Here is a 26,571-nt window from a genome sequence, read left to right on the forward strand (position 1 = left end):
TCCTAGAAGCCCTGACGTTTTATGGTTGCTCCCCTGTGCCAGCATGGCTTTCCTTTTCAAACATTGAGAGCATTTTTTCACCTTGTTTATGAGCGGTAAGGGCGGGCGTGCCAGAGGCTGAGGAAAGGCTGCACATTCTACCAGCCTTAATAGAAAGAACTTCAATTTCTCTGACTACCCCCCCCCAACCCCCCCACCGGAATGGCTGCCTCGCGCCGTGTTTGCAAGTCTACTGTTCGAAGATGTGGCCTCGCGTAGCGTGACCAGTGACTGTACGGTCCACCCCTTCTGACCTCTCAATAGGCTGTGGGCAATGTTTATAACCACCTTCATCTCGTGCATGGCCCCAGTTTGACCAGTGACCACGTATTTGAACAATAAATCAGGTATGGGGGTGTTAGTGGTTTTGTTACTGGACTCCTAATCCAGCGAACACGAGTTCAGATCCGGTCTGGTCCTACATGTGACTCCAGCCCTGCACCAACATGGATGACTCTCAACTTGTATCGAACCCACTACCAGCGACTCGAGAAGGCGGCTTACCACCACCTTCTCGGCAACTAGGGATGGGCAATAAATGTCGGCCTGGCCAGCGACGCCCACATCCCATGAATTTTTGTTAAAAAGAGTCTTGTGTTTCTGTTCTGGAAGAATAGCCCATGGTAGCCATGTTGCTTTACAAATAATTGTTGGGACAGAATTAGATTTCCTCAGTGAAGTTCTCAGTTAATACTTGAGTGGGCTTGAGCTGCCCAGATGTTGGCAGGGTAAGTGCTGGTACCTTGTGAATTCGGTCTCCCGCTCTCTGAGCTGCTGATTATTGTTGGGTTTGAGAGCTGGCTGGGAGGTTAGATACACCCCCCTCTCCCAAGGTGGGACGTTAGGATCGATGGCTCTGGTTTTGCGTTCTCCCCAGTGCGGAGACGCCAGAGGCCACACGGTGAAGGTTCCACCAGCCTATCTCAGATGGAGGGTGAGGTACAGCGAGATTGAAATAAAACATGAGACAGCTCCCTCAGTGGTCTAATGGGTAAAGGCACGACCCAACAGCAACAACTTGCATTTATATAGCACCTTTAACGTAGTAAAATGACCCAAGGTGCTTCACAGGAGCGATTATCAAACACAATCTGACACTGAGCCAACACGCTGACAACACCCAACTCTAACACACTGCCACCCCTCGACCCCTCCACCCTCTCTGATTTGTCACACGGCTTGTCTGACCTCCAGTACTGCATGAGCAGAAATTTCCTCCCAACCAAATATTGAGAAGCCCGAAGCCATTGTTTTCGGTCCCCGCCACGCACTCCGTTCTCTAGCCACTGACTCTATCCCTCTCCCGAGCATCTGTCTGAGGCTGAACCACACTCTTCGCAACCTTGGTGTTGTATGTGACCCTGGAATGAGTTTCCGACCAGATATACGCTCCATCACCAAAACCGCCTACTTCTACCTCAGCTCATCCGCTGCTGAAACCCTCATCCATGTCTTTGTTACCTCTAGATTAAGAACATAAATAGGAGCAGGAGTCGGCCATTCGGCCCCTCGAGCCTGCTTCCCCATTCAATAAGATCATGGCTGATCTTCTACCTCATCTCCACTTTCCTGCACTATCCCCATATCCCTTGATTCCCTTAATATCCAAAAATCTATCGCTCTCTGTCTTGAATATACTCAACGACTGAGCCTCCACAGCCCTCTGGGGCAGAGAATTCCAAAGATTCATCACCCTCTGAGTGAAGAAATTTCCGCTCATCTCAGTCCTAAATGGCCAACCCCTTATTCTGAGACTGTGACCCCTGGTTCTAGACTCCCCAGCCAGGGGAAACATCCTCCCTGCATCTACCCTGTCAAGCCCTGTAAGAATTTTGTATGTTTCAATGAGATCACCTCTCATTCTTCTAAACTCTAGAGAATATAGGCCTAGTCTACTCAATCTCTCCTCATAGGACAATCCCCCCATCCCAGGAACCAGCCTGGTGACAACAAGGTCCCTCTGAATATGAACATTTCTCAATCTCTCACCATTTAAAAAAAAATTCTGCGTTTCTATATTTGTTACCGAAGTGGATAACCTCACGTTTCCCTACATTATACTCCATCTGCCACCTTACTGCCCACTCACTCAGTCTATCTATATCCCCTTGCAGACTCTCTGTGTTCTCCTCACAGCTTACTGTCCCACCGAGCTTCGTATCATCAGCAAACTTGGATATATTACATTTGGTCCCCTCACCCAAATCATTGATGTAGATTGTGAATAGCTGAGGCCCAAGCACTGACCTTGCGGTACCCCACTAGTTACAGCCTGCCAACCCGAAAATGACCCATTTATCCCTACTCTCTGTTTTCTGTCCATTAACCAATGCTCAATCCATGCTGATATATTACCCCCAATCCCATGAGCCCTCTGGATTTGACACTTTCAATGCACTCCTAGTCATCCTCCCACCTTCCACCCAACATAAACATGAGCTCATCCGAAACTGCTGCCCGTATCCTAACTCACCCCCAGTCCCCTCACCCATCGCCCCCCGTGTCCTAACTCACACCCAGTCCCGTTCACCCATCGCCCCCCGTGTCCTAACTCACCCCCAGTCCCCTCACCCATCGCCCCCCGTGTCCTAACTCACACCCAGACCCGTTCACCCATCGCCCCCCGTGTCCTAACTCACACCCAGTCCCCCTCACCCATCGCCCCCCGTGCCCTAACTCACACCCAGTCCCGTTCACCCATCGCCCCCCGTGTCCTAACTCACACCCAGTCCCCCTCACCCATCACCCCCCATGTCCTAACTCACACCCAGTCCCGTTCACCCCTCACCCCCCGTGTCCTAACTCACACCCAGTCCCCCTCACCCATCACCCCCCATGTCCTAACTCACACCCAGTCCCGTTCACCCCTCACCCCCCGTGTCCTAACTCACACCCAGTCCCGTTCACCCATCGCCCCCCGTGTCCTAACTCACACCCAGTCCCCCCTCACCCCTCACCCCCGTGTCCTAACTCACACCCAGTCCCGTTCACCCCTCACCCCCCGTGTCCTAACTCACACCCAGTCCCGTTCACCCATCGCCCCCCGTGTCCTAACTCACACCCAGTCCCCCCTCACCCCTCACCCCCGTGTCCTAACTCACACCCAGTCCCGTTCACCCATCACCCCCCGTGTCCTAACTCACACCCAGTCCCGTTCACCCCTCACCCCCCGTGTCCTAACTCGCACCCAGTCCCATTCACACATCACCCCCCCCCCCCCCCCCGTGTCCTAACTCGCACCCAGTCCCGGTCACCCCTCACCCCTGTGCTCGCTGACCTCAATTTTAAAATTTTCATCCTCGTGTTCAAATCCCTCCAGGGCCTCGCCCCTCCCTATCTCTGTAATTTCCAGCCCTACAAAGCACAGAGATCTCTGCCCTCCTCTAACTCTGCCCTCTTGAGTATCCCTGATTTCCATCGCTCTACCATTGGCGGCCGTGCCTTCAGCTGCCTGGGCCCCGAGCTCTGGAATTCCCTCCCTAAACCTCTCCGCCTCTCTCTCCTCCTTTAAGGCGCTCCTTAAAACCTCCCTCTTTTGACCAAGCTATTGGTCACCTGTCCTAATACAACAATGTGGTTGACTCTTAACTGCCCTCAGAAGTCACCTAGCAAGCTACTTGGTTGCCAGAGCAACCAGGGAAGGGGCAATAAATGTGGTCTTGCCAGTGACCTCTGAGAGTGCGCTGGATAGCGCCCTGGCCCAGGGTGCTGAAGACCAATAGCAGAGCAGTTTCTGCAGCCTTGGTTTAGTATCATACTGGGCAGCTCCGTCAGACACTGAGCCACGGACTGCACAAGACAGAGGTCGTGGGTTATACCAACACTGTTTTCAGCAGAGATTGAGAGACAGGCGGGAGGAAAGGAAGGAGGAATTAATAATGGGAATCAAGGAATGGCTGAGACTTTGAACAAATATTTTGCATCTGTCTTCACGGTAGAAGAAACTAAAAGCATCCCAATAATAGTAGACAAAGGGAGGAACTTAAAACAATCCCCATCTCTAGAGAAAAAGGACTGGGCAAACTAATGGGACGAAAGGCCGACAAGTCCCCTGGACCCGATGGCCTGCATCCTAGGGTCTTAAAAGAGGTGGCTGCAGAGATAGTGGATTCCAAAATTCCCTGGATTCTGGAGAAGTCCCAGCGGACTGGAAAACCGCAAATATAACGCCCCTATTTAAGAAAGGAGGGAGGCAGAAAGCAGGAAACTATAGACCAGTTAGCCTAACATCTGTCATTGGGAAAATGCTGGAATCCATTATTAAGGAAGTAATAGCAGGACATTTAGAAAATCATAATACAGTCAGGCAGAGTCAGCATGGTTTTATGAAAGGGAAATCGTGTGTGACAAACTTATTACAGAGTTCTTTGAGGAGGTAACGAGCAGGGTGGACGAGGGTGAACCAGTGGATGTGGTGTATTTGGATTTCCAGAAGGCATTCGATAAGGTGCCACATAAAAGGTTCCTGCACAAGATCAGAGCTCACGGGGTTGGGGGTAATATATTAGCATGGATAGAGGATTGGCTAACTAACAGAAAACAGAGAGTCGGGATTAAATGGGTCATTTTCAGGTTGGCAAACTGTAACTAGTGGGGTGCCACAGGGATCAGTGCTGGGGCCTCAACTATTTACAATCTATATTAATGACTTGGATGAAGGGACCGAGTGTACTGTCGCCAAATTTGCTGCTGATACAAAGATAGGTGGGAAAGCAAGTTGTGAGGAGGACACAAAGCGTCTCCAAAGGGATATAGACAGGCTAAGTGAGAGGGCAAAAATTTGGCAGATGGAATATAATGTGGGAAAGTGTGAGGTTATCCACTTCGGTAGGAAGAATAGAAAAGCAAATTATTATTTAAATGGAGAGAGACTACAAAATGCTGCGGTACAGAGGGATCTGGGGGTCCTCATACATGAAACACAAAAAGTTAGCATGCAGGTACAGCAAGTAATTAGGAAGGCAAATGCAGTGTTGGCCTTTATTGCAAAGGGGGATGGAGTATAAAAGCAGGGAAGTCCTGCTACAACTGTACAGGGCGCTGGTGAGACCACACCTGGAGTACTGGGTACAGTTTTGGTCTCCTTATTTAAGGAAGGATATACTTGCATTGGAGGCAGTTCAGAGAAGGTTCACGAGGTTGATTCCTGGGATGAAGGGGTTGACTTATGAGGAAAGGTTGAGCAGGTTGGGCCTATACTCATTGGAGTTTAGAAGAATGAGAGGGGATCTTATTGAAACATATAAGATTCTGAGGGGGCTCGACAGGGTAGATGCAGCGAGGATGATTCCCCTCGTGGGGGAATCGAGAACTCGGGCACAGTCTCAGAATAAAAGGTCGCCCTTTTAGAACTGAGATGAGGAGGAATTTCTTCTCTCAGAGGGTCATAAATCTGTGGAATTCTCTGCCCCAGAGAGCTGTGGAGGCGGAGTTACTGAATATATTCAAGGCCAAGATGGACAGATATTTGAGCTACAGGGGAGTCGAGGGTTCTGGGGAACCGGCGGGAAAGTGGAGTTGAGGCCAAGATCAGATCAGTCATGCTCTCATTGAATGGCGGAGCAGGCTGGAGGGGCCGAATGGCCTCCTTTTGTGTGTAAGGTACTATGAGAGCGAGAAATTGAAGGGTATGTGGATAGGGTGAGTTGAAGTCGGGTGGGACGAGGCTGGTGTGGATTATGGACATGGAGTGGGACTTGAACCCAGGACCGTCTGACTCAGTGGGGAGATGTTCATCTCCTGTTTACTCCGGGATTTGATCGCAGTCCGCGGAAAGGGAGAGGTCGGAACAGGCAGCCAGTGTTTACAGTTGGGAGAAATAGGCTGTTTTCAATTTGGCAAAAAAAAATTAATTCCTGGATGTATCTGTGGCTAAAAATTAATTTTACGAGCTGATTTATAGTTTTTGTAACTGCCAGCACCCCCTGCTCAGCACAGCATGGAACAGTGACTGTGCTGATTGCCAAGGGTTATGTATCCCTTGGAAGGGAGCTGGACTCGAGGTTTTATGTAAGCTGATCTATTAAAGCTTGGGCCGAGCGCTACAAAGCAGCTAGTGTTCCTATCTCCATCCCATCGGGACTCCCATCTCCCATCTGTGTCCGAGCTCTGGGTGACAGAGGGACGCAGAGAGAGAGAGAGAGCTGGACAGAGAGAGAGAGAGAGAGAGCTGGACAGAGAGAGAGAGAACGAGAGGGAGAGGGACGGAGAGAGAGACTCACTCACTCACTCACTCTCATGCACTCACTCACTGACCCGCTTACTCACGGTCCCGCCCACGCACCCACCCACCCACTCACTCGGAGTGAGAGAGGGAGAGATGGGGAGTATCTGTCCTCCCCACCCACGCACCCACTCACTCGGAGAGACACGGAGTGAGAGACGGGGAGTATCTGTCCTCCCCAGTCGGGTCTGTTTTTTATATAAAAATTCATTCCTGGGATGTGGGCGTCGCTGGCAAGGCCAGCATTTATTGCCCATCCCTAGCTGCCCTGAGAAGGTGGTGGTGAGCCGCCACCTTGAACCACTGGGAGCGGCTTTGATCCAAACTGAGTGGTCACTTCAGAGGGCTGTTGAGAGTCAACCCCGTTGGTGTGGGACTGGAGTCACATGTAGGCCCAGACCGGGTAATGACGGCAGATTTCCTCCCCTGAAGGACATCAGTGATCCAGTTGGGTTTTTAGACAATCCGATAGTTTCATGGTCACTTTTACCGAGACCGGCTTTTTATTTCCAGATTTCAGGGCAGTACTGAGAGGGTGCTGCACTGTCAGAGGGTCAGTACTGAGGGAGTGCTGCACTGTCGGAGGGGCAGTACTGAGGGAGCGCTGCACTGTCAGAGGGTCAGTACTGAGGGAGTGCTGCACTGTCAGAGGGTCAGTACTGAGGGAGTGCTGCACTGTCAGAGGGGCAGTACTGAGGGAGCGCTGCACTGTCGGAGGGTCAGTACTGAGGGAGCGCTGCACTGTCAGAGGGTCAGTACTGAGGGAGTGCTACACTGTCGGAGGGGCAGTACTGAGGGAGCGCTGCACTGTCGGAGAGTCAGTACTGAGGGAGCGCCGCACTGTCGAAGGGGCAGTACTGAGGGAGTGCTGCACTGTCGGAGGGTCAGTACTGAGGGAGCACTGCACTGTCGAAGGGGCAGTACTGAGGGAGCACTGCACTGTCGAAGGGGCAGTACTGAAGGAGTGCTGCACTGTCGGAGGGGCAGTACTGGGGGAGCGCAGCACTGTCGGAGGGGCAGTACTGAGGGAGCACCACACTGTCGGAGGGGCAGTACTGAAGGAGCGCCGCACTGTCGGAGGGGCAGTACTGGGGGAGCGCAGCACTGTCAGAGGTGCCATCTTTCAGAGGAGATGTTAAACTGAGGCCACGTCTGTTCTCTCAGGTGGATGTAAAAGATCCCATGGCATGATTTCGAAGAAGAGGAGGGGAGTTCTCCCCGGTGTCCTGGCCAATATTTATCCCTCAACCAACATCACTAATAAACATTACCTGATCATTTATCACATTGCTGTCTGTGGGAGCTTGCTGTGCGCAAATTGGCTGCTGCGTTTCCTACATTACAACAGTGACCACACTTCAAAAAAGTACTTCATTGGCTGTGAAGCGCTTTGTGACTTCCGGTGGTGGTGAAAGGCGCTATAGAAATGCAAGTCTTTCTTTCCCAAGAGGGCAAAGTCCGTAAGAGAGAATGTTCGGAGACTAGGTTGTTTATTAAAGGTGGGAATATAATGCAGTCTTTGCCCAGCCTGACACAGAGCCTGATATTGGAGAGTCTTTGTTTTTCCTGGTTGATATTTCAGGTGGAGTCAGCACACGCTGTACTGAGAGCCCTGGTAATGAGCATGTTTACTAACCTCCAATAGTGGTCAGGGAGCTGGCCTCTGACAATCGGATTGTTCCAGTTACCAAATCCTTGACCTTGTGGCTATACGCCAGCTTTGTGTTTCCTGTGAGAGTTATTTTCAGCTTTCGAAGAATTTACACCAGGAGAGGGGGAGGGAGGGAGAGAGAGGGAGAGACGCGGAGGGAGAGAGAGAGAGAGAGAGGGAGAGACGCGGAGGGAGAGAGAGAGAGAGAGGGAGAGACGCGGAGGGAGAGAGAGAGAGACGGGGAGAGGGAGGGAGACGGAGGGAGGGAGACGGAGGGAGAGAGATGGAGGGAGGGAGACGGAGGGAGGGAGAGGGAGGGAGACGGAGGGAGAGAGAGAGAGAGACAGAGGGAGAGAGACAGAGGGAGATGGAGGGAGGGGCAGGGGGAGGGAGAGAGAGACGGACGGAGAGAGAGAGAGAGAGAGACAGACGGAGAGAGAGAGAGACAGACGGAGGGAGAGAGAGATGGACAGAGAGAGAGAGAGAGAGAGCGAGAGAGACAGACGGAGGGAGAGAGAGACGGAGGGAGAGAGACGGACAGAGGGAGAGAGAGACGGACGGAGGGAGAGAGAAAGAGACGGACGGAGGGAGAGAGAGAGAGAGAGACGGAGGGAGAGAGAGACGGACGGAGGGAGAGAGAAAGAGACGGACGGAGGGAGAGAGAGACGGACGGAGGGAGAGAGAGAGAGACGGACGGAGGGAGAGAGAGAGACAGACGGAGGGAGAGACGGAGGGAGGGAGAGAGAGAAGGGGAGAGAGAGAGAGAAGGGGAGAGAGAGAGAAGGAGGGAGAGAGAGAGAAGGAGGGAGAGAGAGAGAGGAGGGAGAGAGAGAGACAGAGGGAGAGACGGAGGGAGGGAGGGAGAGACGGAGGGAGGGAGGGAGAGACGGAGGGAGGGAGAGATGGAGGGAGGGAGGGAGAGACGGAAGGAGGGAGGGAGGGAGAGATGGAGGGAGGGAGGGTGAGACGGAGAGAGGGAGAGGGTGAGATGGAGGGAGAGAGAGGGAGAGGGTGAGACGGAGGGAGAGAGAGGGAGAGGGTGAGACGGAGAGAGAGAGAGAGAGACAGCCTTAGTAAAATTGAAGTCAATGGGAATCGGGGAAAATTCTCCACTGGCTGGAGTCATACCTAATATAAAGGAGGATGGTTGTGGTGGTTGAAGGTCAATCATCACAGCCCCAGGACATCGCTGCAGGAGTTCCTCAGGGCAGTGTCCTAGGCCCAACCATCTTCAGCTGCTTCATCAATGACCTTCCCTCCAACATAAGGTCAGAAATGGCGATGTTCGCTGATGACTGCACAGTGTTCAGCGCCATTCACAACTCCACAGATAATGAAGCAGTCCATGCCCGCATGCAACAAGACCTGGACGACGTTCAGGCTTGGGCTGATTAGTGACAGGTAACATTCACGCCACAGAAGTGCCAGGTAATGAGCATTCGTAATAAGGTGGATGAATTAGCTGCACAAATAGATGTAAACGGATATGATATAATTGGGATTACGGAGACATGGCTCCAGGGTGACCAAGGCTGGGAATTCAACATCCAGGGGCATTCAATATTCAGGAAAGACAGGCAAAAAGGAAAAGGAGGTGGGGTAGCATTGCTGGTCAAAGAGGAGATTAACACAATAGTAAGGAAGGATAGCACACGGAACACCTCCGTTCAGTCCGTAAGGGTGACCCCGAGCTTCCGGCCGCCTGTCATTTTAATTCACCGCTCCATTCCCACTCGGACCTCACCGTCCTTGGCCTCTTGTATTGTTCCACGGAAGCTCAACGTAAACTCGAGGAACAGCACCTCATCTTCCGACTAGGCACTCTGCAGCCTTCCGGACTCAATATCGAGTTCAACAATTTCAGATCATAACCTCGGCCCCTATTACATTTTTACGTATAATTTTTTCCGCCCCTTTGTTTTGGGTCCTCCTTTCCCCCCCCCCCCCGCCTTTCCTTTTATTTCTCTCTCTCACCTGGCAGCTGTCTCTTACCTGCCAGTACACTTCACACCTAATCTCAGCCGCCTTTTGTCTCCACGGGCCTATTACCATCTCGTCTGGCTTCGAATACCTTTTATTGTCTCTTTTGTTCGATCGCAGCCTTGCCTTCGATCTATTTTATTTTCTTTCCAGTTTTGAAGAAGGGTTTCGAGCCGAAACGTCAACTCAAATTTCTCTCCACGGATGTTGCCTGACCTGCTGAGTTTTTCCAGCATTTTCTGTTATTTAGTAAGGAAGGATATTAGCTCTGATGATATGGAATCTGTATGGGCAGAGCTGAGAAATACCAAGGGGCAGAAAACGTTAGTGGGAGTTGTATACAGACCCCCAAACAGTAATGCTGAGGTTGGGGATGGCATTAAACGGAAAATTAGAGACGCGTGCAATAAGGGCACAGCAGTTATCATGGGTGACTTTAATCTACATATAGATTGGGCCAACCAAATTAGTAACAATACTGTAGAGGAGGAATTCCTGGATTGTATACGGGATGGTTTCCTGGACCAATATGTCGAGGAACCAACTAGAGATCAGGCATTCTTAGACTGGGTATTATGTTATGAGAAAGGATTAATTAGCAATCTTGTTGTGCGAGGCACCTTGGGGCAGAGCGATCATAATATGATAGAATTCTTCATTAAGATGGAGAGTGAAGTATTTGACTCAGAGACTAGGGTCCTGAATTTAAATAAAGGAAACTACGATGGTATGAGGCGCAAGTAGGCTAGGATGGATTGGGGAATGTTACTTAAAGGGTTGACGGTGGATAGGCAATGGCAAACATTTAAAGATCGCATGGATGAACTACAAAATTTGTTCATCCCTGTTTGGCATAAAAATAAAACAAAAAAGGTGACTCAACCGTGGCTAACAAGGGAAATTAGGGATAGCATAAGATCCAAGGAGAGGACATATAACTTGGCCAGAAAAAGCAGCAAACCTGAGGATTGGGAGCAGTTTACGATTCAGCAAAGGAGGACAAAGGGATTAATTAAGAGGGGGAAAATAGAGTATGAGAGTAAGCTTTCAGGGAACATAAAAACTGACTGTAAAAGCCTCTATAGATATGTGAAGAGAAAAAGATGGGTGAAGTCAAGCGTAGGTCCTTTGCAGTCAGAATCAGGGGAATTTATAATGGGGAACAAAGAAATGGCAGACCTATTAAATACATACTTTGGTTCTGCCTTCACAAAGGAGGACACAAATAACCTCCAAGAGATGTCGGGGAACATAGGGTCTAATGAGAGGGAGGAACTGAATGAAATCAGTATTTGTAGGGAAATGGTGTTGGGGAAATTGACGGGATTGAAGGCCGATAAATCCCCAGGGCCTGATAATCTATATCCTAGGGTACTTAAGGAAGTTGCCCTAGAAATAGTAGATGCATTGCTGGTCATCTTCCAAAATTCTATAGACTCTGGAACAGTTACCATGGATTGGAGGGTAGCTAATGTAACCCCACTATTTAAAAAAGGTGGTAGAGAGAAAACAGGGAATTATAGACCGGTAAGCCTGACATCGGTAGTGGGTAAAATGCTAGAGTCCATTATAAAAGATGTAATAGCAGAGCACTTGGAAAACAGTGACAGGATCGGACAAAGTCAACATGGATTTACAAAAGGTAAATCGTGCTTGACTAATCTACTGGAATTTTTTGAGGATGTAACTGGTAGAATAGATAAGGGAGAACCAGTGGATGTGGTGTATTTGGACTTTCAGAAGGCTTTCGATAAGGTCCGGCATAAGAGATTAGCGTGTAAAGTTAAAGCACATGGGATTGGGGGCAAGGTACCGACTTCGATAGAGACAGGAAGCAAAGAGTTGGAATAAACGGGTCTTTTTCCGAGTGGCAGGCAGTGACTGGTGGGGTACCGCAGGGATCGGTCCTTGGACCCCAGCTATTCACAATATATATAAATGGTCTAGACGAGGGAACTAGATGTAATATCTCCAAGTTTGCAGACGACACAAAGCTGGGTGGGCGTGTGTGCTGTGAGGAGGATGCAGAGAAACTCCAGTATGATTTGAACAGGTTGGGTGATTGGGCAAAAGCATGGCAGATGCAGCATAATGTGGATAAATGCGAGGTTATCCACTTTGGTGGCAAAAACAGGAAGGCAGATTATTTTCTGAACGGCAATAGATTGGGAGAAGGGGAAGTGCAACGAGACCTGGGTGTCCTGGTGCACCAGTCGCTGAAGGTAAGCATGCAGGTGCAGCAGGCGGTTAAGAAGGCAAATGGTATGTTGGCCTTCATAGCGAGAGGATTCGAGTACAGGAGCAAGGATGTCTTGCTGCAGTTGTACAGGGCCTTGGTGAGACCACACCTTGAGTATTGTGTGCAGTTTTGGTCGCTTTATCTGAGGAAGGATGTTCTTGCCATGGAGGGAGTGCAGCGATGATTCACCAGGCTGATACCTGGGATAGCAGGAATGACGTATGAAGAGAGATTGGGTCGAATGGGCTTATATTCGCTGGAGTTTAGAAGAATGAGAGGGGATCTCATTGAAATGTATAAAATTCTAACAGGACTGGACAGACTAGATGCAGGAAGGATGTTCCCGATGGCGGGGGAGTCCAGGACCAGGGGTCACAGTCTAAGGATAAGGGGTAAGCCATTTAGGACTGAGATGAGGAGGAATTTCTTCACCCAGGGAGTGGTGAACCTGTGGAATTCAGAAGGCAGTAGAGGCCAATTCATTAAATATATTCAAGAAGGAGTTAGATATATTTCTTAAGGCTAAAGGGATCAAGGGATATGGGGAGAAGGCAGGGACAGGGTACTGAATTTGGATGATCAGCCATGATCGCATTGAATGGCGGAGCAGGCTCGAGGGGCCGAATGGCCGACTCCTGCCCCTATCCTCTATGTTTCTATCTCCAACAAGCGGGAGTCTAACCACCGCCCCTTGACATTCAACGGCATTACCATCACCGAATCCCCCACCATCAACATCCTGGGGTTCACCATGGACCAGAAACTTAACTGGACCAGCCACATAAATACAGTGGCAACAAGAGCAGGTCAGAGGCTGGGAATTCTGCGGTGAGTGTCTCACCTCCTGACTTCCCAAAGCCTTTCCACCATCTACAAGGCACAAGTAAGGAGTGTGATGGAATACTCTCCACTTGCCTGGATGAGTGCAGCTCCAACAACACTCAAGAAGCTCGACACCATCCAGGACAAAGCAGCCCGCTTGATCGGCACCCCATCCACCACCTTAAACATTCACCCTCTCCACCACCGGCGCACCGTGGCTGCAGTGTGTACCATCTACAAGATGCACTGCAGCAACTCGCCAAGGCTTCTTCGGCAGCACCTCCCGAACCCGCAACTTCTTCCACCTAAAAGGACAAGGGCAGCGGGCGCATGGGAACACCACCACCTCCAAGTTCCCCTCCAAGTCACACACCATCCTGACTTGGAAGTATATCGGCCGTTCCTACATCGTCGCTGGGTCAAAATCCTGGAACGGACTCCCTAACAGCACTGTGGGAGCACCTTCACCACACGGACTGCAGCGGGCAGTTAGGGATGGGCAATAATGCTGGCCTTGCCAACGACCCCCACATCTCATAGAACGAATTTTAGAAAAACAGAGAGACACAGACAAAGAGCCAGCGAGAAGGAGAGAGAGAGAGAGAGAGAGAGAGAGACAGACAAAAGCAGTGATCGAGAGTGAGCCAGAGAGAGGAGAACTTGGGAGCGAGTGAGACTGTGGGTCAGCCCTCGCTTGGCCTTTCACCCCTGGGACCAAGCCCCGATTACAGCCCCATCTGATACTGAGATAGCCTTCCATGCTCTGTAAGACTCCTCTGTAACGTTTCAAAATTCTCATCCTTGTTTTCAAATCCCTCCATGGCCTCAGTCCTCCCTATCTCTAACCTCCTCCAGACCTACAACCCTCCGAGATCTCTGCACTCCGACAATTCTGGCCTCTTGAGCACACCCGTATTTTAATCGCTCCACCATTGGTGGCCGAGCCTTCAGCTGCCTGGGCCCCCAGCTCTGGAATTCCCTCCATAAACCTCACCAGCCCTCCTCCTTTAAGACGCTCCTTAAAACCGACCTCTAACCTGTCCTAATCTCTCTCTCTCTGGCTCGGTGTCAAGTTATGTCTGATTACGCTCCTGTGAAGCGCCTTGGGATGTTTTACTGTGTTAAAGGCACTATATAAATGCAAGTCATGTTGTTGTCCATTGTGCATACACACATCTCCCAGCAGGAAGCAATGGAGAGCGTTTGGGAGCCAGAGCCTGGGCTGATTTTCCCCTCTCGCCCGGGGTGACTGAGCCCATCAGAAGCTGCGCTGACTGAGCTCGGCCGAGGCAGCACCGAGCGGGGCCGGGCCGGGACTGGGGCCTTGGTGTCGGTTCTCACTCAGCAGCTCCGGGAGAGCTGCAGGCGGACTGACAACAGCCGTGCTGCCCCTTTACCTTTTAAGGCACGATGTGAAACTTGGTAATGGTCAGTTACTCTCTGAAACAGACAGGCCAATGGGAGGGCCCAACCTTTCACCCCACAAAGGTCAATGTTGAGTCTGTATGTCCCAGTTAGGTTTAGGATCAATCACTGTACACAGACAACAAGAATAACTTTTAACAGGTCTTTACTATTCGAAGGTCAGGGCTGAACTGCCCAGCAAATCCTTGCACAACACTTATATACCGGTGTGGTCACCACCGGTATTACAGTATACAGCAGCCAAGAGAAAGTAGTACATCTCTTAAGGTAGTTCTCTTAAGGTGGAACAGGTTACATATACCACAATCCTCCCTTTTTAGCTTAACAGTTATATCCCCATTTAACATAACATAATAACATATATATATACAACTTCATGCAAAACAGTTCAAAGATTCAGTCTCTGAGGAGGCCTCCTGATTCGAGTTGGATAACGCCTTTCAGGGGTCTCTGATTCTCATTGCTGGGGTGACTCATCTAGTTGGTCTCTTATGGATTGGACATCATCATCAGGTACATTCACTTCTGAGGTAGATGCTTCAGGTTCACTAACTTCTTTCACGGTTGTCTCTGCCGTAACCATGGGTTCGACCCTTGTTCTCGATTCTACCAGTTGGTCAGCATGACGCCGTATTACATTTTCACCAATATCTACCGTGTACATCAGGGGTCCTTGTCTGGCCCGAATTGTTCCAGATTGCCATTTCTCGTTTTTATAGTCCCGGGCTAACACTGGTTGTCCTATTTCGAAACTCCGAGTGGTCTTGTTATTTATATGCTGGAACTGTTTGTTTTCAACTTCCCTCCGCACATTTGGTTTTAACAAGTCCAACCTGGACCGCAACCTCCTGTTGTAGAACATCATGGCAGGACTTTGGTTTGTCACTGCATGAGTGGCGTTTCGATATGCCAGTAGGAATTTGTCCACCTTGTGTTGTAGTGGAATCTGATCTTCGCTCATGGCCTTTATTGCTTTTTTAAACGTTTGTACAAATCTCTCGGCCAACCCGTTTGTAGCCGGATGATATGGGGCAGAGGTATAATGTTTCACCCCATTCTTCTTCATGAATCCCTGGAATTCTTCTGACACGAACTGCGGTCCGTTGTCTGAACATATTTGTTCTGGCAATCCATTTCTCGCAAATATCGTTCTTAACACCGCGATCATCTTTTCCGAGGTAGTGGTAGTCATCTTAATCACTTCTGGCCATTTAGAGTATGCGTCCACCGCAATTAAAAACATGGAGTCCATGAAAGGACCAGCAAAGTCAATATGTACACGTTGCCATGGGGTTGAAGGCCATTCCCATGGATGCAGCGGTGCAATCGGAGGTGCATTTTGCACTTTTTGGCACCCTGAGCAGCTTTTCGTCAGCTCCTCTATCTGTTGGTCGATACCCGGCCACCACACATAAGCCCTAGCAAGGCTTTTCATCTTGACTCCCCCCAGATGACCTTCATGCAGTTCCTTTAGAACTCTCTCTCTTAACTTAGGAGGAATAATCACCCTTGTTCCATACATCAATGTTCCTTGACAGACGGACAGCTGTTCTCGTCTTGCTGAGAATGCCGGTAACAGTGGATCACCATGTGCTGACCATCCCTTCACTGTCACTTCGTAGACCCTGGACAGTGTCGGGTCGTTCCTGGTTTCTCTTTCAATACTTGCATTGGTGACTGGTAAACATTCGATGATGGTCGAGTGAAATAACTCAACAGGGTCAACCGTCGGTGCCTCCTCCTCTGTAGGTAGTGGCAGGCGCGACAGCCCATCAGCATTACCATGCTGCTTTGTACCTTTGAATTCTATCTGATATTGATGTGCCCCTAGGAAAAGGGACCATCTCTGGAGTCTCTGTGCTGTCATCACCGAAACACCCTTCTTAGGGTTAAAAATGGATACCAACGGCTGGTGGTCTGTCAGAAGCGTAAACTTTTGGCCCTGCAGGTAATGATTAAACTTCTTTACTCCCCACACAAGGCTGAGAGCCTCCCTATCTATCTGAGCATAGTTGCGCTCAGCGGATGTCAATGATCTGGATGCAAACGCAACTGGCCTCTCCTGGCCATTTGGCAACTTGTGTGAGAGTACTGCCCCAATACCATATGGAGAAGCATCACAAGCCAAACGAATAGGCAGCGTTGGGTTGAAGTGAGCCAACACTTCCTCTGAGGTGATCAATGCCTTGCTTTCGCGAAAGGCCCTCTTACAGTCCTCGCTCCACTTCCATGGTACTCCCTTCTGCAAAAGAGCGTTCAGCGGGTGCAGCACCGTGGATAAATTTGGCAGAAACTTATGGTAATAGTTAATCAACCCTCGAAACGACCTCAATTGGGATACATTATCCGGAGCGGGAGCCTTCACAACAGCTTCGATCTTGTCAGGAGACTTATGAAGCCCCTCCTGGTCAATGACATGACCACAGTACGAGATCCGCTTCTGAAAGAATTCACATTTCTGGCGATTAACTCGAAGACCATATTCTTTCAATCTGGTGAGCACCAGTTCCAAGTTTGCAAGGTGTTCCTCGTCATCATCTCCTGTAATCAGAATATCGTCCAGGTAACATTGTGTACCTGGAATTCCCTGTAATACCTGCTCCATGGCCCTCTGCCAAATTGCTGGAGCCGATGCCACTCCAAAAACCAGTCTATTATACTGGTACAAGCCTCTATGCGTGTTGATCGTGAGATACTGGCGTGACTCTTCCTCAACTTCCATCTGTAAGTACGCCTGCGCCAGGTCTATCTTGGTGAAGTGTTTCCCGCCAGACAATGAAGCGAAGATATCCTCAATCCGTGGAAGCGGATACTGCACCGTGTGAAGCACCGGATTAACAGTGATCTTGAAATCACCACAGATGCGAACCTTCCCCGGTTCCCCCGGCTTGTTGCTCGATGAACGCTTCATGACTGGGACAATGGGCGTGGCCCACTCACTCCAGTCTACCTTAGACAGTACTCCTGAATGTTCTAGCCCTTCCAGCTCAGCTTCCACAGCAGGTCGTATTGCATAAGGTACCGGTCTGGCTTTGAAAAATTTCAGGTTTGCATGTTCTTCAATCTTGATGTTTGCCGTAATTCCTCTCAGTGTTCCCAGTCCTTGTTGGAACACCTCTTTAGCATCGTCCAATATTCTGGACAATCGTTTAGGTTTGACATCTTTTGTACCGGAATCTACCGTTAGTGCTTTTAAGGAATGCCAGTCCATATTTATTTTCCTAATCCACTCCCGTCCCAGTAGTGGTGGACCTCCCTCAGGTAGCACATATAAGTCCATTCCTCGGCTTTCTTTGCCCTTGTGGACCACCTTTACCTCTATCTTCCTGATGGGGTATACTCTTTGCCCCGTGTATGTTTTCAATACAATCTCCGTATCCCGTAGGGGAATATGTGGGAATAACCTTTTGTAATCTTTCTTATTCATGACCGTCAATGCCGATCCAGTGTCCAATTCCATCTTCACTTGGACTCCTGCTATCTGAAGTGTGACCCAAATTGTTTGGAGGTCTGCTTCCTTACCAACATTGTGTACTCTTAGACTACCCAGTTCATTACTGCTGGCGTCTGAATCTGACTTCTGTTCGTTCGAACTGTTCTCTGTCACCTTGTGTACCTTTTTGTACTTTTCCTGCGGTGACTTTTTGTTGCTGGTCTTCTTTCCTGACCGGCATACTTTAGCTATGTGACCAAGCCTGCCACATTTTCTGCATTCCTGATTTTTGAACCAGCACTGGTTCTGATCGTGTGTTGTCTTTCCACAACGATAACATTTTACTGTACTCAAGACCATTTGATTGGTACAGAGTTCCGGTGACCATAGCTGCATCTCCGCAGTGCCTCTTGCTGCGGCTTCTTGCGATGCTGCAATAGTGACAGCTTTATCAAGCATAAGATCATTCTCTTCAAGCAGTCGCTTTTGTGTTCCTTCTTTTAACAATCCACACACAAATTTATCTCTCAGCGCATCTGCTAGCCCTGTCCCAAACTGACAGTACTTCGATAGCTTACGTAGTTCAATTAAAAATTCAGCGTTGCTTTCGTCTTTCAACTGCGTTCTTCTGTAAAATTTAAATCATTCCGCTATCATCAGCGGCGTGGGGTTTAAATGATTTTTCAGGACAGTAACAATATTCGCGAAGGTCTGATCCGCCGGTTTAATTGGTGATAGAAGGTGCTTAAATAGCCCGTATGTCTTCGCCCCCATTGAGCTTAATAAGGTTAATGCTTTCTCATCATCTGGTACCTTATTTGCTTTACAATAAACTTCCATGCGTTCTACATACGTGGTCCAATCTTCGACATCACTATCAAAGGTATTAATGCTCCCATGTTTAGGCATCCTTGCAAGTTTTTAAAAAAAATTTTTTTTTTTTTTTAAATGGTGGCTTCCCGCGCTTGTCTTCTTCCCCCGCCTACTAAAATGGCGGCTTCCCGTGCTTGGCGGTCTTTCCCGCGCTCGTCTTCTTCCCCCGCCGACTACAATGGCGGATTCCCGTGTTTGCCTTCTTCCCCCGCTGGCTGCAATGGCGATTGCCGTGCTGCTGCCGTTCTCGCCTCCCCAGCGGTTCTCACTCCCCGACGCTGCTTTGCCTTGCAGCCCCGCTTGCAGCCCGGTCCTTTACACCGGCTGCGTTTGAATTCTCCGCGGCTCTCGTGCCTTAAGCTTCTCAACTCCCCGACGCTGTTTTGCCTCGCAGCCCCGCTCGCAGCCCGGTCCTGTACACCAGCTGCGTTTGAGTTCTCCGCGGCTCTCGAGCCTTAAGCTGCCCCAGTCGCTGCGCCTCTCGGCCTCGATTGCAGCCCGGCCCTTTCTACCGGCCGTGGTCGAGCTCTCCGCCCTTATTCCTCCGTTTTCCCTCCCCTACTCCACAGTCAACGCGGCCGACTTTCTGCTCGTGTCGCTGATCGGCTTACCCACCACCGTGGTAGAAGGGATGAACACTGCCTGTCACTGATGGAGGGCTTCGTGGTCAGAATTCTTTTTCTTTTTAACCCGGGTTCTCGATGCCTCCCGTGCGATGGTGCTCAGCATGATGAGGGCGGATGCCTCTTCTCAACGCCCGTTTTGAGGACGAAGCTGCCTTGGATGTAAATTTGCCGCAGGGTAAGATCGGACTCGTCGCCACTGTTGAGTCTGTATGTCCCAGTTAGGTTTAGGATCAATCACTGGACACAGACAACAAGAATAACTTTTAACAGGTCTTTACTATTCGAAGGTCAGGGCTGAACTGCCCAGCAAATCCTTGCACAACACTTATATACCGGTGTGGTCACCACCGGTATTACAGTATTACAGTATACAGCAGCCAAGAGAAAGTAATGTAAGATTAGTCAGTCAGTGACTCTCACTGGGGTACCGTTCCACAGACACTGACTCTCACTGGGGTACAGTTCCACAGACACTGACTCTCACTGGGGTACAGTACCACATCTCTTAAGGTAGTTCTCTTAAGGTGGAACAGGTTACATACACCACAGTCAACCTCAGTGACCCCTTCAACAGAGTCAGCCCCACAGCCTTTTCAGTGGCTGGGCGGGGCAGGGGGTTCTGAATCCTTGGAGAAGGGGTTAGTTAACATGCCTGACAACTCAAAAACATTCACTGTATTTATTTCTGTCTGCACAGACACTGACTCTCACTGGGGTACAGTTCCACAGACACTGACTCTCACTGGGGTACAGTTCCACAGACACTGACTCTCACTGGGGTACAGTTCCACAGACACTGACTCTCACTTGGGTACAATTCCACAGACACTGACTCTCACTGGGGTACAGTTCCACAGACACTGACTCTCACTGGGATACAGTTCCACAGGCACTGACTCTCACTGGGGTACAGTTCCACAGACACTGACTCTCACTGGGGTACAGTTCCACAGGCACTGACTCTCACTGGGGTACAGTTCCACAGGCACTGACTCTCACTGGGGTACAGTTCCACAGACACTGACTCTCACTGGGGTGCAGTTCCACAGACACTGACTCTCACTAGGGTACAGTTCTATAGACACTGACTCTCACTGGGGTACAGTTCCACAGACACTGACTCTCACTGGGGTACAGTTCCACAGACACTGATTCTCACTGGGGTACAGTTCCACAGACACTGACTCTCACTGAGGTACAGTTTCACAGGCACTGACTCTCACTGGGGTACAGTTCCACAGACACTGACTCTCACTGGGGTACAGTTCCACAGACACTGACTCTCACTAGAGTACTGTTCCACAGACACTGACTCTCACTGGGGTACAGTTCCACAGACTGACTCTCACTGGTGCAGTTCAATACACCATGCCTCACTTGGGTACAGTCCCATAGGTACACTGTTGGAGGGTCAGTACTGAGGGAGCACTGCACTGTCGGAGGATCAGTATTGAGGAGGTGCTGCACTGTCGTAGGGGCATTACTGAGGGTCTGCTGCACTGTCCGGGGCAGTATTGAGGGAGTGCTGCACTGTCGGAGGGGCAGTATTGAGGGAATGCTGCACTATCAGAGTGACAGAACTGAGGGAGTGCAGCACTGTCAGGAGCAGTACTGAGTGAGCGCTGCACTGTCGGAGGGGCAGTACTGAGGGAGCGCTGCACTGTCAGAGGGGCAGTACTGAGGGAGCGCCGCACTGTCGAAGGGACAGTACTGAGGGAGCGCTGCACTATCGGAGGAGATGTACTGAGGGAGCGCTGCAGTGTCAGAGGGGCAGTACTGAGGGAGCGCTGCACTGTCGGAGGGTCAGTACTGACTGAGCGGTGCAGTGTCGGAGGGGCAGTACTGAGGGAGCGCCGCACTGTTGGAGGGGCAGTACTGAGGGAGTGCTGCACTTTCGGAGGGGCAGTACAGAGGGAGCGCCGCACTGTCGGAGGGGCAGTACTGAGGGAGCGCCGCACTGTCGGAGGGGCAGTACTGAGGGAGTGCTGCACTGTCGGAGGGGCAGTACCGAGGGAGCGCTGTATTGATTTCTTTGTGGGTTCAATGACGAGACATTTATGAAAGAGAATGACTTTTTATCTAAAGCTTGTTCAACTCTTTTTAACAGCATTACAGGAGACACCATGCTAGTGATCCATCTAGAACGAAACTAAACTGCTTGTCTCTGTCACATGCCCTCTGCTGCTCAGGCATAAGATATCAATACATGCAAATATGCTGGTAAGGCATGATAATCAAACAGGCAAATAACATCACTATTTGCTGATATCATTACATCTCCCTTTCTTAAAACAAAAGTATTTTACTTTTAACTAACAACATGTTTTCTTTATATTAATCTGCATCTTAACTGTAACACTTACATTATCATTATCATGATGAAGGTTTTTTAACCTTGCTTTGTGTGTTCACATGAAATATGTAAATACCTAGAACTTGAGGAAAGAATAAGATAACATTACTTCCTTCTATAACAATAGTCCTTAAATTCGCTCAATGAGTCTCTCAGGAGGCTTCACGTGTCTTGAGGATTTTCTGATTGATTGTCCTTGAATCTGAGTTGTTGCTTCCGATGATGATTTCTCAGCTGTGTGATCAGGTTGTTCAACAGTATCAGTCTTTTGACCTGCTGTGTGATCAGGTTGTTCAACAGTATCAGTCTTTTGACCTGCTGTGGCTGGTCCCATGAGAAGATCCCGACGATTTCTTCTCAGAACAGCACCCTCATCTGTCTGAATGGTGTATGATCTTGGTTGAACTTCACTCAGGACAGTTCCCTTCTGAGTCCATACGTTTGTTTTGTCTTTGAACCTTACTTGGTCACCAGTGTGGAGTTCAGGTAGGTTTTGTGTTCCTCTGTCATAGTAGTACTTTTGCTTTTCTTTCTGTTGTTCTTTGAACTTCCTCACTTTCTCCCCCTCTTTTGTTTTCAGGAGGTTCTCCGGGATGGGTAGGTTTGACCTTAGCCGATGTCCCATAAGGAGTTGGGCTGGTGACATACCACACTCGAGCGGCGTTGTGCGGTATACAAGCATGCTTTGGTAGAAGTCAGTTCCACTGTCTTTTGCCTTATACATCAGTCTTTTCACTGTCTGGACCGATTTTTCCACTAGTCCATTGGACTGTGGAAAGTGAGGACTTGACGTTGTGTGGACAAAGTCCCACTCTTTGGCAAAGTGTCGGAAACTTGCATTGTAAAACTGGGGTCCGTTGTCTGTGAAGACCTCGCTTGCCACGCCATGTCTAGAGAATATGGCTTTCATACATGTTATCACAGCATCTGCAGTGGTGGTGTACAGTCTACAAACCTCTGGATACAGGGAGTAATAGTCTGTGACTACAAGATAGTCCTTCCCTTGACATACGAATAGGTCAGCGCCTACCTTCTGGTAAGGTCTGTCTGGCGCTGGGTGTGGCTTTAGTGGTTCTACCGGATTGCTGGCTCGATATTTCAGGCATATTGTGCAGTTTGACACCTCATTTGTCACATCTTGGTTGATTCGTGGCCAGTACATCACCTCTCGTGCTCTTTTCTTACACTTTTCGATTCCCAGATGTCCTCCATGGATCCTTTTTAGCATCTCTTTTCTCAGACTCTTTGGGATAACTATTTTACTTCCTTTGTAGATGATGTCTTCGACCACTGATAGTTCCGCCCTGCAGTTCCAGTACTCTGCCATGTCAGGTGAGCAGTCTTGCTTCATGTTGGGCCATCCATCCAAGATGCTTTTCCTCAGTCGTCTCATTGTTTCATCTTTGTTTGTCTCAGTCTTTATGAGCTCCATTTTTGCATCTGCTATGGGCAGTGCACTTGTGATCATGTCCACGTAGGCGTTCACTTTTTCATCCATTGTGGTGTTTGCGGGCTCACTTGGGTCAACAGCTCTGGACAACGTGTCTGCTGTATACATCAGCTTACCCGGTGTGTACGCAACATTCAGTGTATAGCGTTGCAGCCTGATCATCATTCTTTGTATTCTAAGCGGACAGCTATTTAGTGGCTTTTGGAACAATGCAATCAAGGGCTTATGGTCAGTCTCTACACTGATTGCTTGTCCTACCACAAACTGGTGAAATCTTTCACAGGCGTATGTGATGCTGAGCAGCTCCTTTTCTATTTGAGCATATCGCGTCTCTGCATCTGTCATTGAGCGCGATGCATATGCAATAGGTTGCCAGTAGTCATATTTTTGCAGAAGAACAGCACCGAGCCCACTCTGTGATGCATCTGATGATATCTTGATGGGTCTCGCTGGGTCATAAAACCTCAGAACTGGTTCCTCTGTGAGCAGTTTCTTTAGATCGCTCCATGACTTCTCATGCTCATGATTCCATTCCCATTCTATGTTCTTTTCAGTTAGTCTTCTCAGTGGCGCCATCTTTTCTGAGAGGTTGGATATGAATTTACCCATGTAGTTGATCATTCCATTAAACCTCTGCACGTCCTTTTTGCATTGTGGCTTTGGCATATTCTCAATGGCGGACACCTTTCTGGGATCTGGTCTGATGCCCTCACTGCTAAGGATATCTCCCACAAATGTCAGTTCTGTCACCCCGAGCTGGCATTTCTCTCTATTCAGCTTCAGGTTTGTTTTCCTTGTTGCTTCCAGCACTTTTTTCAGTCTCTCGTCATGCTCAGTTCTCGTGGTTCCCCATACTATGATGTCATCCATTGATGTATCAACTCCCTCCAGGTGCTCATAGATCATATGGATAGTTTTGTGATACACTTCAGGAGCTGAGGCAATGCCAAATGGTAACCTTGGGAATCTGTATCTGCCAAATGGACTGTTGAACGTGCAGTCTTGAACTTGCTTCATCCAGTTTCATCTGCCAAAATCCTGATGATGCATCTAACTTGCTGAAACACTTTGCATTTGCAAACTGTGACATGATTTCCTCACATGTAGGAAGCTTGAAGTGCTCTCTCTTTATTGCTCTGTTTAGATCTCTTGGATCCAGGCAAATTCTGAGCTTTCCATTCTTTTTGTCCACAACGACGAGGGAACTCACCCACTCAGTTGGCTCATCTATCTTCTGAATCACGTTCAGGCTTTCCATCCTGTCCAACTCTGCCTTCAGTTGCTTTTGAAGAGCAAACGGAACTTTTCTGCATGGATGTATGACCGTTGGCTTACTTTTATCTACTCTGATCGTGTGTTCTCCTGGCAGGCAGCCTAGACCCTTAAATAGGTCGTTGTACTCTTTCATGAGTTCATCATAGACTGTCTCTCCTTCGCTTTCCACAACGAGGACTCTCTTTACCAGGTTCAGTCTCTCACAGGCTTTTAAACCTAGTATGGCTTGCACATCCTTTGGCACCACGATTAATGCTAGCGTGTGCTCTCTGTCCTTGTGTGTCACTTTGACAATGCATCTTCCTTTCACTGGTATATCAGTACCTGAGTATCCTGTCACTTTCACTTTTATTCCATGTATCTTTGGTCTGGGTCTAATTTTCTTAAAATCAGTCTCTGATATCACATTAACTTGTGCTCCAGTATCCAATTTCAATGGAATGTGTATGTCATTCACTTTTAGTGTCAACATCCAGTCTCTTTTTTCTTCTTTTATGTTTTCAGACACGACATCTACATAGAACTCCTCTATCTCGCTTTCATCTACTGCATGGACCTTGCTTTGTTGCACTTGGTTCTTACAGCAACGGGCATAATGGTTGTTTTTGTTGCAACTATTGCATTTTTTACCATATGCTGGACACTTTTTTGGTGTATGATGTGTACCGCATCGACTACATGCCTTTCGATTGTCCCTTTCATTTTTGTTCGCTGGCCACGCCTCTTTTTTCACATTGGCGCTCTTTTTGTTAAGCGGTTTGTGTCCGTTCTTACTCACTGCATCCACGTTGCAGCTACTGTCACTGAACAGCTCCTTTGCCTGCGACTTCACAGTCTCTGTGGCCCTACACAGTGCTATGGCTTTTCCCAGGTCTAGATCTTGCTCTCGTAGCAGTCTTTCCCTTAGACCATTATCTGGAATACCACACATCAGTCTGTCTTTTATCAGCGAGTCTGTCAGTCCCCCAAATTCACACGTTTTGCTTCGGTTTCTCAGTTCAGTCACATACTGATCAATAGTCTCTCCCGTTTTCTGTACACATGTGAAAAATCTGTGCCTCTCAAACGTCACGTTACGTTTAGGTATGCAGTAGGGCTCAAACTGTTCCATTATTTTATCTAGCTTCATTTTGTCTCCATCAGCAGCGAATGTGAAGTTATTATACACCTCCAGCGCTTCATCACCCACGACATGTAAGAACAGTGACGATTTATTTTTATTACTTTTCTCGTCAGCTCCGATTGCCGCTAAGTACAATTCCAAACGTTGTTTGAATCTCCTCCAATTTTCAGCCACATTACCTGTCAACTGAAGCTTCGCCGGTGGGAGTAAACCTTCCATTTTTCACTTCGTTAGCTATTCTCTAATGGTAAGTAACAATGTTCTCTTTCGGCTTGCTAATCTGTGGAGAGCTGATTTAACTTCAGATTCTTCCTCTTCATCTCTTTCAATCACTTCTGACACCATGTATTGATTTCTTTGTGGGTTCAATGACGAGACATTTATGAAAGAGAATGACTTTTTATCTAATGCTTGTTCAACTCTTTTTAACAGCATTACAGGAGACACCATGCTAGTGATCCATCTAGAACGAAACTAAAACTAAACTGCTTGTCTCTGTCACATGCCCTCTGCTGCTCAGGCATAAGTAATCAATACATGCAAATATGCTGGTAAGGCATGATAATCAAACAGGCAAATAACATCACTATTTGCTGATATCATTACAAGCGCTGCACTGTCGGAGGGGCAGTACTGAGTGAGCGCTGCACTGTCGGAGGGGCAGTACTGAAGGAGCGCTGCACTGTCAGAGGGGCAGTACTGAGGGAGCGCCGCACTGTTGGAGGGGCAGTACTGAGGGAGCGCAGCACTGTCGGAGGGGCAGTACTGAGGGAGCGCCGCACTGTCGGAGGGGCAGTACTGAGGGAGCGCTGCACTGTCGAAGGGGCAATACCGAGGGAGTGCTGCACTCTCAGATTTGTTGTCTTTCAGATGAAATGTTAAACTATCTCCCCGTCTGCCTCTCTGGTAGACATAAAAGATCACATGACACTCTTGGAAGTAGAGCAGGGTACTTCCCCCTAGGTGTCCTGGGCAATATTTGTCCCACAACCAACATCACTAATTTAATTGCTGTTTGAGGAATCTTGTTGTTCGTGTTTCCTACATTACAAGACTAGA

The 26,571-nt window shown here is 49.0% G+C and overlaps 1 protein-coding gene across 1 annotated transcript in view; it reads left to right on the forward strand.

Moving 5' to 3' along the window:
• The window catches only part of igfbp2a (insulin-like growth factor binding protein 2a), an 88,392-nt gene that overhangs the window by 52,859 nt on the left and 8,962 nt on the right, over nucleotides 1–26,571 (forward strand). The window lies entirely within an intron of this gene.

This window comes from Somniosus microcephalus, chromosome 4 (assembly GCF_052327205.1).
Source record: "Somniosus microcephalus isolate GS21.2 chromosome 4, FLI_Smic_1.0, whole genome shotgun sequence".
Classification (NCBI taxonomy): domain Eukaryota; kingdom Metazoa; phylum Chordata; class Chondrichthyes; order Squaliformes; family Somniosidae; genus Somniosus; species Somniosus microcephalus.